Consider the following 13,196-nt stretch of genomic DNA (forward strand, 5'->3'; position numbering starts at 1 on the left):
CATCAGTGTATAAACGAGAAACTCAATAAGGTTTTTTATCAACTCTTGGACACCCCACCCTAGAGGTATTGACCTATAAATACAATAGGATCTATAATTATTGCTACCATTCAATATTAGGTATTACTTAAAAAAAGAATAATTCGATTATATAGAACCTTGAAATAAAGAGATAACTTTTAGATTTAGATAAAGGAGGATTGGCGGTGAAAATAGCAGTTTACGGGAAAGGCGGAATCGGTAAATCAACAACTAGTTGTAATATCTCAGTCGCTCTAGCGAGACGTGGTCAAAAAGTGTTACAGATTGGGTGTGATCCCAAACACGATAGTACTTTTACTCTTACAGGATTTCTAATACCTACAATTATAGATACTTTACAATCCAAGGATTATCATTATGAGGATATTTGGCCCGAAGATGTAATTCAGAAGGGTTATGGAGGGGTGGATTGTGTGGAAGCAGGGGGTCCACCCGCAGGAGCCGGGTGTGGAGGATATGTGGTGGGAGAAACTGTAAAGTTGTTAAAAGAATTAAATGCATTTTACGAATATGATATTATATTATTCGATGTATTAGGTGACGTGGTCTGTGGAGGTTTTGGTGTTCTTTTGGCTTCTATGTATCATTCCACTCTTGTTTTTAATGATGGCAAAGGGGAATAGGAATAGAAGGGAAGAAACACAAGAGGACAGTGGTCCCAATATGAGTGACCCAATGTATGATGAGGAGGAAGGATTTGAAGAGGAAGGGGATGAACCTGAAGGGGACACTGAAACACAAGATGGGAAAGCTACATCAACACCCTTGTGGAACTATGTGACCAAACATAATGGGGGAAAGGGTGGTGGATCTTACAAATTTGTGTGCCCTCATGGTTGTCATGAAGGAAAACCATATTGTGGTTCATATACCCGTCTGAGGAGGCATCTTTGTGGGGTGCTAGACAATGATGAAAAAAAGGGTCCTGTGGGGGTACAAATTTGCCCAAACATTTCAACTGAAGAAAGAAAAAAATACATCCAAATAGAGATGGTTGCACAACAAAAAAACAAGAAACAAAGAACTCATTCTGAATCAAGTGCAACCTCTAAATTTGGTAGCTGCTCATCTCCTCATGGTAATTCTGCAAGCTCTAGAGGTAGAAGAACAATAGGGGATTTCCTTAATGTTGCTGGGAGGGATGATGTGGATGGAAAGATAGTCTGTTTTCTTTGTGCTTGCGGTGTACCATTCAATGTGCATGGAAAGATAGTCTGTTTTCTTTGTGCTTGCGGTGTACCATTCAATGTGCTTCGCTCTCCCTATTGGCATGAAATGGTAAAGGCCATCAATGAAGCCCCAAAAGGATACAAGGCCCCCAACTATGAGAAAGCTAGAACAGTGTTATTAGAAAGAGAAAAAGCAAAGGTTCAAAGAGCTTTGACACGTTTTACAAATGAGTGGGTAGATTCTGGGGTATCCATTGTATCAGATGGGTGGACAAATATTAGAAACCAACATTTGATAAATGTTCTTGGTGTTTCTTCTAGTGGTGCAGTATTTATTACATGTCATGACTCCTCCTCCATCACTGCATCTGCACAAAACATTGCAGATCTCCTATTGAAATCAATCAAAGATGTTGGTCCGAATAATGTGGTTCAAGTGATCACAGATAATGCAGCAAATTGTAAGGCAGCAGGAAAAATTATTGAGCGTACTCATCCACACATCTTTTGGTTTGGGTGCTTGGTTCACACATTGAACCTTTTGATGCATGATATTGTGAAGCACAGAGAATGTGGGTGGATTACTGAGCTTTACAGGAGAGGGAAGCAGCTCATTAAATTCATCACAGGGCATACAAGGGTAAACTACTTCTATGGCACTTACTCCAAGTTGCAGTTGCTTAAAATTGCAAAGACAAGATTTGCTAGTTATTACCTCACCTTTAGGCGGCTAGTGAAGGTGAGACAAGCTTTAACTAATCTGGTGTGTGCTAAAACATGGGATGAAATTAACACTCACATAGATGGTGCTAATGCAGTCAAGGACACTGTTCTTGACAGTTACTTTTGGGCACAGGTTAAATATGTTTTGCAATTCACCAAACCAATTTATTACATGATCATGTTTGCAGATTCAGATCGACCAGTAATTGGGGAGGTGTATGAGCAAATGGATAGCATGTTGGGGCAGATTAAAGACATTGTTGAGCCTAGAGATACCACCTCGTACAATTATATTCGTGTAGAGGTGGAAAACCGATGGGAAATGCTAAATGTTCCATTGCATGCATTAGCATATGTTTTGACACCTAAATACTATCATCCATCATGGCTTTCGACACCAGCACCTGGGGGAGGAAGCAGGAGAAAACCACACCAAGATCAAGAGGTTCACAGAAAATATATGGCTGCATTGAGTAAATTAATCCCTGATGAGGAGGAGGCTGCATTGGTACGAAGACAGGTGAGCAACTATACGCTTAACACTGGTCCATTTGGGAGCATGCATGCAATTAAAGATCGAGAGACTTTTTCTTCTCTTGAGTGGTGGAACATGCATGGAGGGGGTACTCCACTTCTACAGGCTTTGGCATTGCGGGTGCTATCACAGGTGGTAAACAATTCTTCTGCAGAGAGGTGTTGGAGCTCTTATTTTTTCATCCACAGTGTTAAAAGGAACAGGTTGAGTTTAGACCGGGCAGAGAGCTTGGTTTATGTTCATTACAACTTGCAATTGTTGTCCCATTACTGTGAAGATGCAAAGTCTAATAAAGACCTGTTGATTTGGGACAAGAATCCAGAGGAGCCCAATTTGGAGGATAGGGTGTTGTGATTAGAGCAATTAGAGGATGCTCTTATCCAGGTATGTCCATTGTGGTATGAATTTTCCAATTTTTCCTTATAAAGCATTTCTCTAATTCATGTTTTTAATTTTTTTGTTAACTAGTGTTTTTTTTTTTGCATGAATTTTTTGAGCGCTTCCAGGATGATTATGATCGTGTTGATATGCCACCCCCACCCCCATCTGATCCCTTGGTTCCTAGGTTCCATGGTTCAACACCAACAGCAGGGGGTTCTTCTTCATCAGTTTCAATGCCACAACTTCCACAGGCACCATCTTCTTCATTGCCACCACGTGGAGGCCCGCCGCCACGTTCTCTTCGTGGTGGAAGGAGGAGAGATTAGTAGATATATTCACAATCTACTACTTTTTGTCGTAGATTGCTCATTATAAAATTAGACTTGTGAATTTGAATTTTGAACCTTTTTTGTCTTGGCGGTGAACAAGTGACATATTTTGTAAACATTATTATTTGAATTTTGGACATGACAAATGTTGACAGTTGCTCACTTGCTAGATAAATCATAATATGCTTAAATGTTTTATGTTTTATAATATGCTTAAAAATTTGATGTATGTTTGTAATAGCTAGAATATAGATGATTGTTGTACATACTAGTAACTACAATGGAATCATGGATGCCATATCTATCTTGATTTATGCAAAAATATGCATGTTTTCATGTCTTCTACAATTAATTTGCTATTTGGGATGTTTGTTTTGAGTATAAATGCAAAAAAATATAAAATATATATATATATAGCAGACGCTTCGCTTCCTAGATTTTTGGAAAATGACGCTTCCGCGTCCCCGCTTCCAAAAAACGCTTCCGCTTCGGCCCTGCTTCATGCAACATTGTCTCACACCCCAGCTTCCGGCACTAGATCTCGACTGCTCCCAATAAAATTACAGACTCCCTCTGAAGCACTACACTGCCTCTCTAAAACTCTCATTGACTTATCTGCCTTGCACTCACCGGAACTGGAAAAATCCCCTCCGGTCTACTATCTCTACCCCTCACAGCAAGAAGATCACTCGATCTCTCTCCGGCAACTTAGTGATGCTACTCTTGAGAAATTCAATCTCTAGATCTCACTATCTCGGTGTGTTCTCCAAGTGCCCATCAAGCTCCTTCTTATTATCTCTCGTTGGAGCACCAACGGCCAAGACTAAAACATAATCAAAGGCTAAGATTAATTGGGAGTTGATCCTCGTCTTCTTCTAGAAGATTCGCACCATATTTAATTAATACCCTTTAATCAATCATATTTCCTAAGTTTAGACTTAGGAATACATTAAAAATGATTAATTATTTTAATTAAACCATCTCTAGGTGGAATTTTCCCAAATGATTTATGGGTCTTGGAGAATGCGTGTGACTTAGCCTCTCTGCAAAATCTTGAGGCTAGAGCACATTCGATGCAACAGAAATCAACACTCCCTCTTAGCGAGGAATGTGCTCTAGTGTTGCAACCCATTGAAGCATCACTTTGTCTCTGCACCATCTCCTATTGCGTTGTTGATGTCTGGTTCTGCTACCCATCAACTACTACGCAACTATGATTGTTGCATCTGTGTTGTTGCTGGCCCTGCTAAACTACTATCAACACTGCATCTGCACTGCAACCCTCTCCAACTGTTCCTGCTGCAGTTGCAACAAATGCAACAGAAAAACATCCAAAACATTGAACCAACTATGGTCAATATGATGCATCTGTCACCCGAGTCCTAACTGCTGTTAGACTTTGCGCTGTCACTAAAGCTTTTGCACTGCTACTGACTCTACATTGTGCCCACTACACTGGTGCCAACTCTGCTCTGCGCTGCTCAGTCTCTGACCGCCACTAGCTATTGTACCTGTCACTCTGGCACCTGACTGCATCAACTGCCACTGATCCATCCTACTACTGCTTGTCGTGGGCTCTCGTAGCAAGGTATTGATTCATGAGGTGGACCTCCTCAAGAATCATGCCCATCCTGTAGCTCTCTGGGGCTACAACTCCAAATCACCCCACCTCACCCCTGGAGGTAACTCGGTGATCATGGCAAACTCTTCCTCCAATCTGGAGGACAACCTGTCGATCTCAGCGGATGCAGCCTGCTGATCCTGCTTCTCCTCCTTGTCCTTCTTTTTGAGAGGACATTGAGTGTTGTAGTGGCCAAGCTCACCACACCTGAAGCACTTGATCTTGGAAATGTCCTTCTTCCTCCTGCACTACTCCTGTTGCCCCTTAGATGTGAGGGCCACATCTTCCTCTTCCTTAACTTGCTTCGTCCCACTGCTGCTGCTAGCACCACTGATAGTGCTCTTTACTAGATCTCGCCTCATCTCCTCCTGCTACAGATCAGCCCACACATGTTCCCAATCTGGCAGTTTCTCTCTACCCAGGATACTCTAGACGAAAACTTGCCATTCTTCGGAAACATTATTTAGAGTTAATCGTAAAAACTCTATAGGTTGGGGTGCTGACCCTACTAAAACCAGCTGGTCTCGTACATCCTGAAACCTAGTAATGAAGGGGTCTATACTCTCCCCTTTCTACATCCTCATGCATCTTAGATTCTCCTCAAGATACATCTTCCCCTGCTTAGAAGATCCTTCATACAACGTAGCTAGTGCTTCCCACATCTGCGACGCAGTATCTTTGTCAGCTATGTGAGATACAACGTGATCTCGAACCCCATTGAGAATCAACCTCTTAGCTTTCGCCATCTCCTTCTTGTATTTCTTAAGCGGATCTGCATCTGCGGGTACAACTACCACACTATCGATATAAGTTTTGAGATCATGTTCATCTAGAAGGCAAGAAATTCTAGCCTTCCAAATCACATAGTTGGAGGCTCCGTCCAACCGATCTTGATCTCTCAACCTAGCTGATGCCATCTCTCTGAAAATGTCGAACTCCTCCTCTTCTCCTCTGTGCAGCTGTTGCCCAGTTATTCGCACTCCCTTCTGGAGTGAGAAATCTTTCACACAGCTACTACTGCTCTCCTAGGAAAATTCGAACTTTGGCTAGAAGTCCCCTAAGGAAAGAATTCCCTTAGTGCGTGCTCTTCCTTCCTCCTGACACTATTTGCACTAGCAAACTGCTGCAAAATCTGCGTCCTAGCTGAAGATCTGCTCTGCAAGGAAACTGCTGCTACTCCCTCTGCCTCTAGTACTCTTCGATCTGGAAAATTTTATTCTTTGTCGACTCACTTAGAGAAGTAAAATTTCCACAAAAAACTGACCCTCCTGGCCAAGGAAATACGTTGCCCCTAGGGTTTCAAATTATTGCCTACGCAGAAATTCGAACGTTCTTCTCCTCTTTTGCTCTGAGCTCTCCGGCCTATGATCTATCCTTTGATACCATGTGAAAAATCGGTGACCCGATTCCCTATTGCGGCAACTGATTAAATTTCTCCTACTTGTTAATTTCTGAATCAAGTTATTTACAGTGTTACACAGTAAACATCGAAATAAAATCTACTGCAGCGTTGACAACATAAAATATTGCGGAAATAAAACACTGCACAGGAGAGAAATAAACACACACAAATACACCGTTGATTTTGGACAAACGTCCCCGGAAAAACCCAATGTGGGAAAACCGGTGCAGCAGCTGAGGGTTTTAATTATTATGCAGTAGTTTCTAAGTACTAATATTTAGATGCCCAACTGGCAATCTGATACAGAGAATAAATTGGCAAAGAGGTAGTGAGAAATATTCTCATACTATCACAGGCGATCCGAATCTGATCCAGGCCCTGGATGGCTAACCCCACGCTGCCTCTGCATAGTCTCTGCGTCGGCTCTCGCAGTCACTGCGTCACAGCTTCTAGGAGTTGTGTTACCCTCCCAGCTAATCGATTTGCTGACTGGAACTCAGCTCTCTGGCCCTCCAGACTCACACCCCAGCTTCCAGCACTAGATCGCGACTGTTGCCAGCAAAATTACAGACTCCCTCTGAAGCATTGCGCTGCCTCTCTGAACCTCTCGTTGCCTTCTCTACGTTGCACTCACTAGAACTGGAAAAATCCCCTCCGGCCTAGTATCTCTGCCCCTCATTGTAAGAATATCACTCGATCTCTCTCCAGCAACTCAATGCTGCTACTCTTGAGAAATTTGATCTCAAGATCTCACTATCTAGGTGTGTTCTCCAAGTGCTCATCAAGTTCCTTCTTATAATCTCTCGTTGGAGCACCAACGGCCAAGATTAAAACATAATCAAAGGCAAAGATTAACTAGGAGTTGATCCTTGTCTTCTTCTAGAAGATTCGCACTAGATTTAATTAATACCTTTTAATTAATAATATTTCCTAAGTTTAGACTTAGGAATACATTAAAAATGATTAATTATTTTAATTAAACCATCTCTTGGTGGAATTTTCCCAAACAATTTTTGGGTCTTGGAAAATGCATGTGACTTAGCCTCTCTGCAAAATCTCGAGGCCAGAGCACATGTGATGCTACAGAAATCAACACTTTCCTCATTACCCTTGAAAAGCATAGCAAGAAGGAAGGGGACCATAAGCCTTTAAACCTACAAGTAGCATGGAAGCACTTTGAGCTTAGTATCCTCAGGATAGAAAGGGTATTTGAGGAAAGTGGAGGAAGTGTGTGCCAAGCAAATAAGTTTTCTTCCTCGAAAACCAAAATACAAAGACATAAAAACAATACAAAGAAACAATGGGTCAAGAGACGACGAAAAGATTTCCAAGTAGGAGATATAGCCCTTGTTAATGATGATCCTTATCCATATAAGGTCCATGGAAAGGGAAGGGTTAACTATTTTTACATAGCTAACCTTTGTGGGGAACCCCCGTCATAACTAGTGGATGGAAAGCACCTCACAATTTTTGGTGGAATGTGATATTCCCACTTAGAAATATTGCTAAGGGGAAATATCGATTTTGCCAATTTTGTCATATTTTGCATTTTCACTTAGGAAAAGTGGGTTGTGGAACCCCACTTGAGTTTTGGAGTTAAGGCAAGGGCCCAACTTAAGAGGAAAGGAAAAAATCAAATGGTTAGTGGATGGTGGGGACCACTCCAAGGAGGAAATACGCTCCCCTCTTGGAAATGCGCATTTCTTGGAGGGTAAGGATGAAGGGTCTGATGGTTAGGCCCCACATGGGAAAATTGGAGGCACAACAACAAAAGAGGAGGAGGCACTCATTTTGGGCATCTTTGATCATTTGAGCATTCACCTTGACTAGCACGCTTGGGTTGGAAGCCAAGTCTACATGTGTTGTTGAGCACAAGAGATTTTCAGGCGAGAATCTCACCTTTGCTTCAGTGGACCTCGAGTGCCAGCCCTAGAAGGGAGTTTCCATCATTTTTAGATCGATCCGGGAGCATTGCAGCGTGGTTGTGGAGTGGATTTAGTAGAGACTGCGTAGGGCCTGTGCAACTCTATTTCGTGCCACACATGGGACACAAGGAGAGGAATTTGGGGTTGACCATTGTGGAGGAGTTCCGAGAGGAGAATTGTTGAATATCTCAACCATTTTGGGGGCATTTAGCAGCATCATTTACAGGTGGGTCGAAATACCCAGCAGCTAGAGGAGCTAGGGGAAATTGGGCTGAAATTTCGAGGTCAACATTTGGCCAATTCCTTCATGCGTTTTTGTGGGTTATTGGAGGAGAGTTCAGGGTTAATTTCCTGGAATTTTTTGAGCACCGGAGGAGGTCTTAGTAGCCATTGTTTGCAGCCAGCAGTGCATATTTTCAAGGGGCAGTGCAGAGCTTTGTTGGGGACAGCTACACTTGTGTACGAGCAATTGATTTCATCACCTGGACATTGTTAGCTTGCCTTGGGCAAGCCCAGGTGCATGCATTCCATTCTTATCTTGTACCCAACATTTATATTAATAAAATGACTCAGCTCAGCACAGTTTATGGCATTTTCTGGGTGTTTAATGTGGTGTGAATTTGTGTGTGTGTTTTTGCTATGTTTGTTTTGTTTATCATTGTAAATTTCCTTTAGGAATATTACAGTGGTATCAGAGCTCATAGTCTTGGCTCAGCCTGTGGGAGCAGTATCAGTCTATGACACCAAAAGATCAACAGAACATGACTTACCGAAGGCAGAGGTACAGGAGCAGAGAAAGGCAGTTGCAAATTACCCCAGATCCAATGATAGTTGAAACAGAGGTTGAAAGGCCAAACATGGGGGATAATGAGGGAGACAAAAGGAGTAAAGAGGAGGAGTTTTCCCAACACCTTCTAAAGGTCGTTCAAGATTTGTCTAAGGGTATTGAGGAGCTGAGGCAACAAACTTGCAGCAACAACAAGGGCAAAGGAATTCAAGGGGAATTCCAATTTGGTGAAGGCTTCAGCACTTCGTAGCACCATGGGGCTCATGGCCCCAACGTACCACTCGTTCCTAGTACACCACCCAAGTCCACTATCCCCACGTTTTTAGCATCCGATGCTGGAGGGCCGCAAGGGCAAGAGGAGATGCCCATGGGGGACTATTTTGTGGAGTATCAGTCCTATGGGCCCGACTTTAGAGAGGCTATTACCTTCAGGGACTTTTGCCAGTTGAAGGGTAACAATAGGGGGAAGGGGCAAGGTGGAGGAAGCTATGCACATGGTACCGATTTGCAGCGCACCATGGGGAGATTGTTCCTCCCGACTTTTGATGGTTCATCCAAGAGCTCAGTGAAAGCATGGGTTGAGAAGTTAGATGTCTACTTCCAACTCAATCAGATGACAGAGGGGGAGGCAAGGGGGAGGCAATTAAAATTGCCACAATGCATTTAGAAGGGAAAGCCCATGACTAGTGGTTCCATGGGCTAACCACGATGGGGCATGCAGGAGTTACAACCTATGAGGATTTCACTAGGAGGGTGTTGGATCATTTTGAGAGGAGAGACCTGGAGGAGCACTTTGGGGAGTTGACAAGGCTCAAGCAGACGGGGAGTGTTGAGGCCTACATCTCCGAGTTTCTAAGATTGTTAGTGATGGTGCCCGATCTATCAGAGGCCAGGAGGGTTTTCATGTTTGTAGAGGGGCTAACAAAGCCACTGAGGGGATTGGTGAAGTCCAATAGGCCCACCACCTTGCAAGATGTAGTTGGGAGAGCGTGAGACTTGCAGGATGCTCTACCCAGGGCCAGAGCGTCAATACCACCTAGACAGGGTTTCTAGCAGAAGGGGACAGACACTAGGGCTCCACCACCGAGAGCCAACCAGGGGCGTGGACAGTTTGATGAGGAGACTCAGAGAGACCTCTAGAGGAGGAAACTATGATTCACTCGTTAGGAACCATGGGCACCAGGCCATAGATGCACAGTGGGCAAGGCCCACTACATTGAGGTCTACTATGACAGTGACTAGGAGGATGATGTAGAGTTGGAGGCAGGTGGAGATAATAGCGTGGCACACATGGAGAGGGGACAACCACCACCACCACCACTAGGGGCAGCCCCTTTCGCACCAGCAGGAGGGGTCCTTGCGTCCTTACGTGGGGTACCTAAGTTTTTGACATTGAGGATCAAAGGCACAGTGTAGGGACATCGTGTCTTATTTTGGTGGATAGTGGGGCCACCCACAACTTCATCGATGCACAAATGGTGCAGAGGAGAGGAATCACGACCGAGGAGTTTGAGGGGTTCTCAGTCCTTGTGCCGAGGACAGGACCATGCAGTGTACACGATATGTGACCATGGGGAACTACTCAGTCACTGATAATTTCTTCGTGGTGATGTACCAGACACCAATGTGGTCATGGTTGTCTAGTGGCTTTATTCTCTTGGTCGAGTCACTACTGATTAGAGGCAATTGGAGATGGATTTTACAGGGTTGGATGGCAACTTGGTTGTCCTTAGGGGCATGCACTCTTACCCTCCACAGACAGTTTCAGCACATCGGATGGAGGCTGACCTAAGGTACGGTTACATTGAGTGGGCAGTGGAGTTGAGCATTTCTGAGGCTGCGAATCATCTCAAGCCACCACACCCTGACATACAAACCATTCTGGATAAGTACCCGGTAGTGTTTGGAGACATGCCACTAGGGAAGCTACTTGACCAAGGGTTTGAGTGCATGATTGAGCTGGAGCCGGGAGTACAGGTCGTTATTTGTTGATTTGGGATAGCATCAAATGTGCTCTAGCCACCAAAATTGGTGGAGAGGCTGAGGCACATGAGATCTCCAATACCCAGAAAGGGTTTGGGCATATTCTAAACAGTTTGAGAGATATTAAAATAATTAATATTTTTAATGGAGTCCCTAAGTCTAAACTTAGGGAAAATAAAATATTAATGTGTATTAATATAAAACTGTGTTAGAATAGTCCAAAAGTCATGGATCAAGCCAGATCTAATCTTAGCTGTTGATTAGGGACTTAATCTCGGCAGTTGATTTGTCAACGAGAAAAGTATAAGAGGAGTCTTGAGGGTCGCTTGGAGAACACACCAAGAGATCAAGATTTCAACTTTCTGGGGCTGGGTTGGCTGAGAAAGTTGAGAGAGTGATCAGAGTTGCAACTGAGGGGCAGTGAATACAGAAGCAGAGAGGCAGAGATAGCACCGGGAGGATCAACGCAGTAGCCAGAGAGAGGGACACAGAATCAGCCAAGGGCTCACACAGAGGCAGCCAAGAGCTGCACAGTGCCTCAGAGCCAGCGTGGGTGACGGAGAGGGCCAGACGACTGACGCAGTGCCTCAGAGAGCCAGCGTGGGTGACACAGAGGACCAGAGGACTAACGCAGTGCCTCCAGAGGCTGACGTAGGCCAAGCCAGAATGACGTTGCGATAACGCTAGGCCAAAGAGAGGCTGACGCTGGGGTTTCGTGGCGCAGATTGGAGCTGTGAAGCTGCTGGAGTGTTTATCCAGGTTTTCATCCAAAATATTTGCTTCCGAGTAAAGAGGTGCTACTACCGAGATTTTTCTCTGTTGGGTGAGCCGAATTTGGCACCCAGATTGTATTCTAAAACAGCTTAATAAATCAAACCTTTAGATCGATGCACCGGTTTTACGGCATTCGGTTTTTTCCGGGGACAGTAGTCCAAAAACAACGATGCCACTTGTGTGCTTGTTTCTATTTCCTTCAGTTGACGATCTGTAATGTGTTGATCATGCATTTGTATTTATTTCCAGTATTTACATGGTAAATAACTTGTTAATTAACAGAAAAAGTAGGTAGGAATAAATCAGTAAAGTGCATGAAGGGTTTCTAACGTATCAGACATAGAAATTCCAACATGGTATCAGAGTGTGGTTGCAGATCACAGGAGAACTGAGGACATTAGCCAAACAGAGCAACAACAGCAGAAAATAGTTGTCCCGAGTGACAGAAGTTGTTCCTAGCAGAGTAGCAGCAAGGAAGGGGTGACGCAGTGTCTGCGTCATTAAGATTGAGCCAGGAAGAGGCAACACAGAGGCTAAGGGAGGCAAAGCCAGGCTCACGTAGAGGCCAGAAGGGTTGACGTAGTTGGCTGAGGAGGCTAATATGCCGGTGTCGGGATTGCACAGAGCCTAGGATCTCTAACCTTCAGTTTGTTGGGGTTTAGGAGGCTGTGGGTAAGTTGCAGAGTGGAGCTGGTGGGGTACTATAGTCAGAATAGTATCTAATAGGGCAAGACCAAAGTAGAGGGAGTTGCTGCTGAAGTGGATTTCTAGCCAAGGAATCCAGATCAGTGTTGCAATTGCACAAACGATTAAAGAGGGGCATCTCGACATTGGCAAAAGGGTTTCCAGGAGGGAAATCAAGGCTCAAAGGAGTCATACCAAGAAATTCCAGGAGGGAAGTAGAGGAGCAGTGAAATGGCACTACACGAAGTAAGAGACCAGGACAGATTAGACGAAGCCTCAAACTTTGTAGTTTGGAAGGCCAGAATCTTATTCGTACTAGACAGGAATCGTGTCAAGCACTTCGCCTTGAGGACAATAGCTATCCCAGTTGACCTGGCTGATAACGACAAGTACGAGGATGCAATGGCAAGCCTTAAGAGTATCATCCTTGACCGGGTCAAGGATCATATAAAACCACATATTGTCAAGAAGAACACGGCACAGGCGATGTGGGAGGCCCTGGCCAAGTTATATCAACATACTTCCGTGCACAGGAAGATGCTACTAGAAAATCAGCTGCAATCATAACAGATGAAGAAGGGAGAACAGATAGACCCATTCCTCAGTCGAATGAAGGACATCTGGGATCAACTGACTTCCATAGGGGCAACGCCAAATCCAGAATTCATGGTGAGAACAACCCTAAACGCAATGTCAGAAGACTGGGAGGTGTTTGTCCAGAGCATATGAGGTAGGGCGACCCTTCCAAATTGGGAGAAAATGTGCGCTGCTCTTCGCCAAGAAGAGATTAGACAGCTGAGCAAGGCGGGAAGCAGCGGCAAGGGGATCAGAATCAAGAAGG

The 13,196-nt window shown here is 44.2% G+C and overlaps 1 protein-coding gene across 1 annotated transcript in view; it reads right to left on the bottom strand.

Moving 5' to 3' along the window:
- Positions 1 to 13,196, bottom strand: part of LOC149167806 (protein SEEDLING PLASTID DEVELOPMENT 1-like) — a 365,756-nt gene that overhangs the window by 327,174 nt on the left and 25,386 nt on the right.

The sequence above is a fragment of the Pinus tabuliformis genome, chromosome 5_1 (genome assembly GCF_031772625.1).
Source record: "Pinus tabuliformis cultivar Carrire ecotype Pingquan chromosome 5_1, CPIR1, whole genome shotgun sequence".
In the NCBI taxonomy this organism is placed as follows: domain Eukaryota; kingdom Viridiplantae; phylum Streptophyta; class Pinopsida; order Pinales; family Pinaceae; genus Pinus; species Pinus tabuliformis.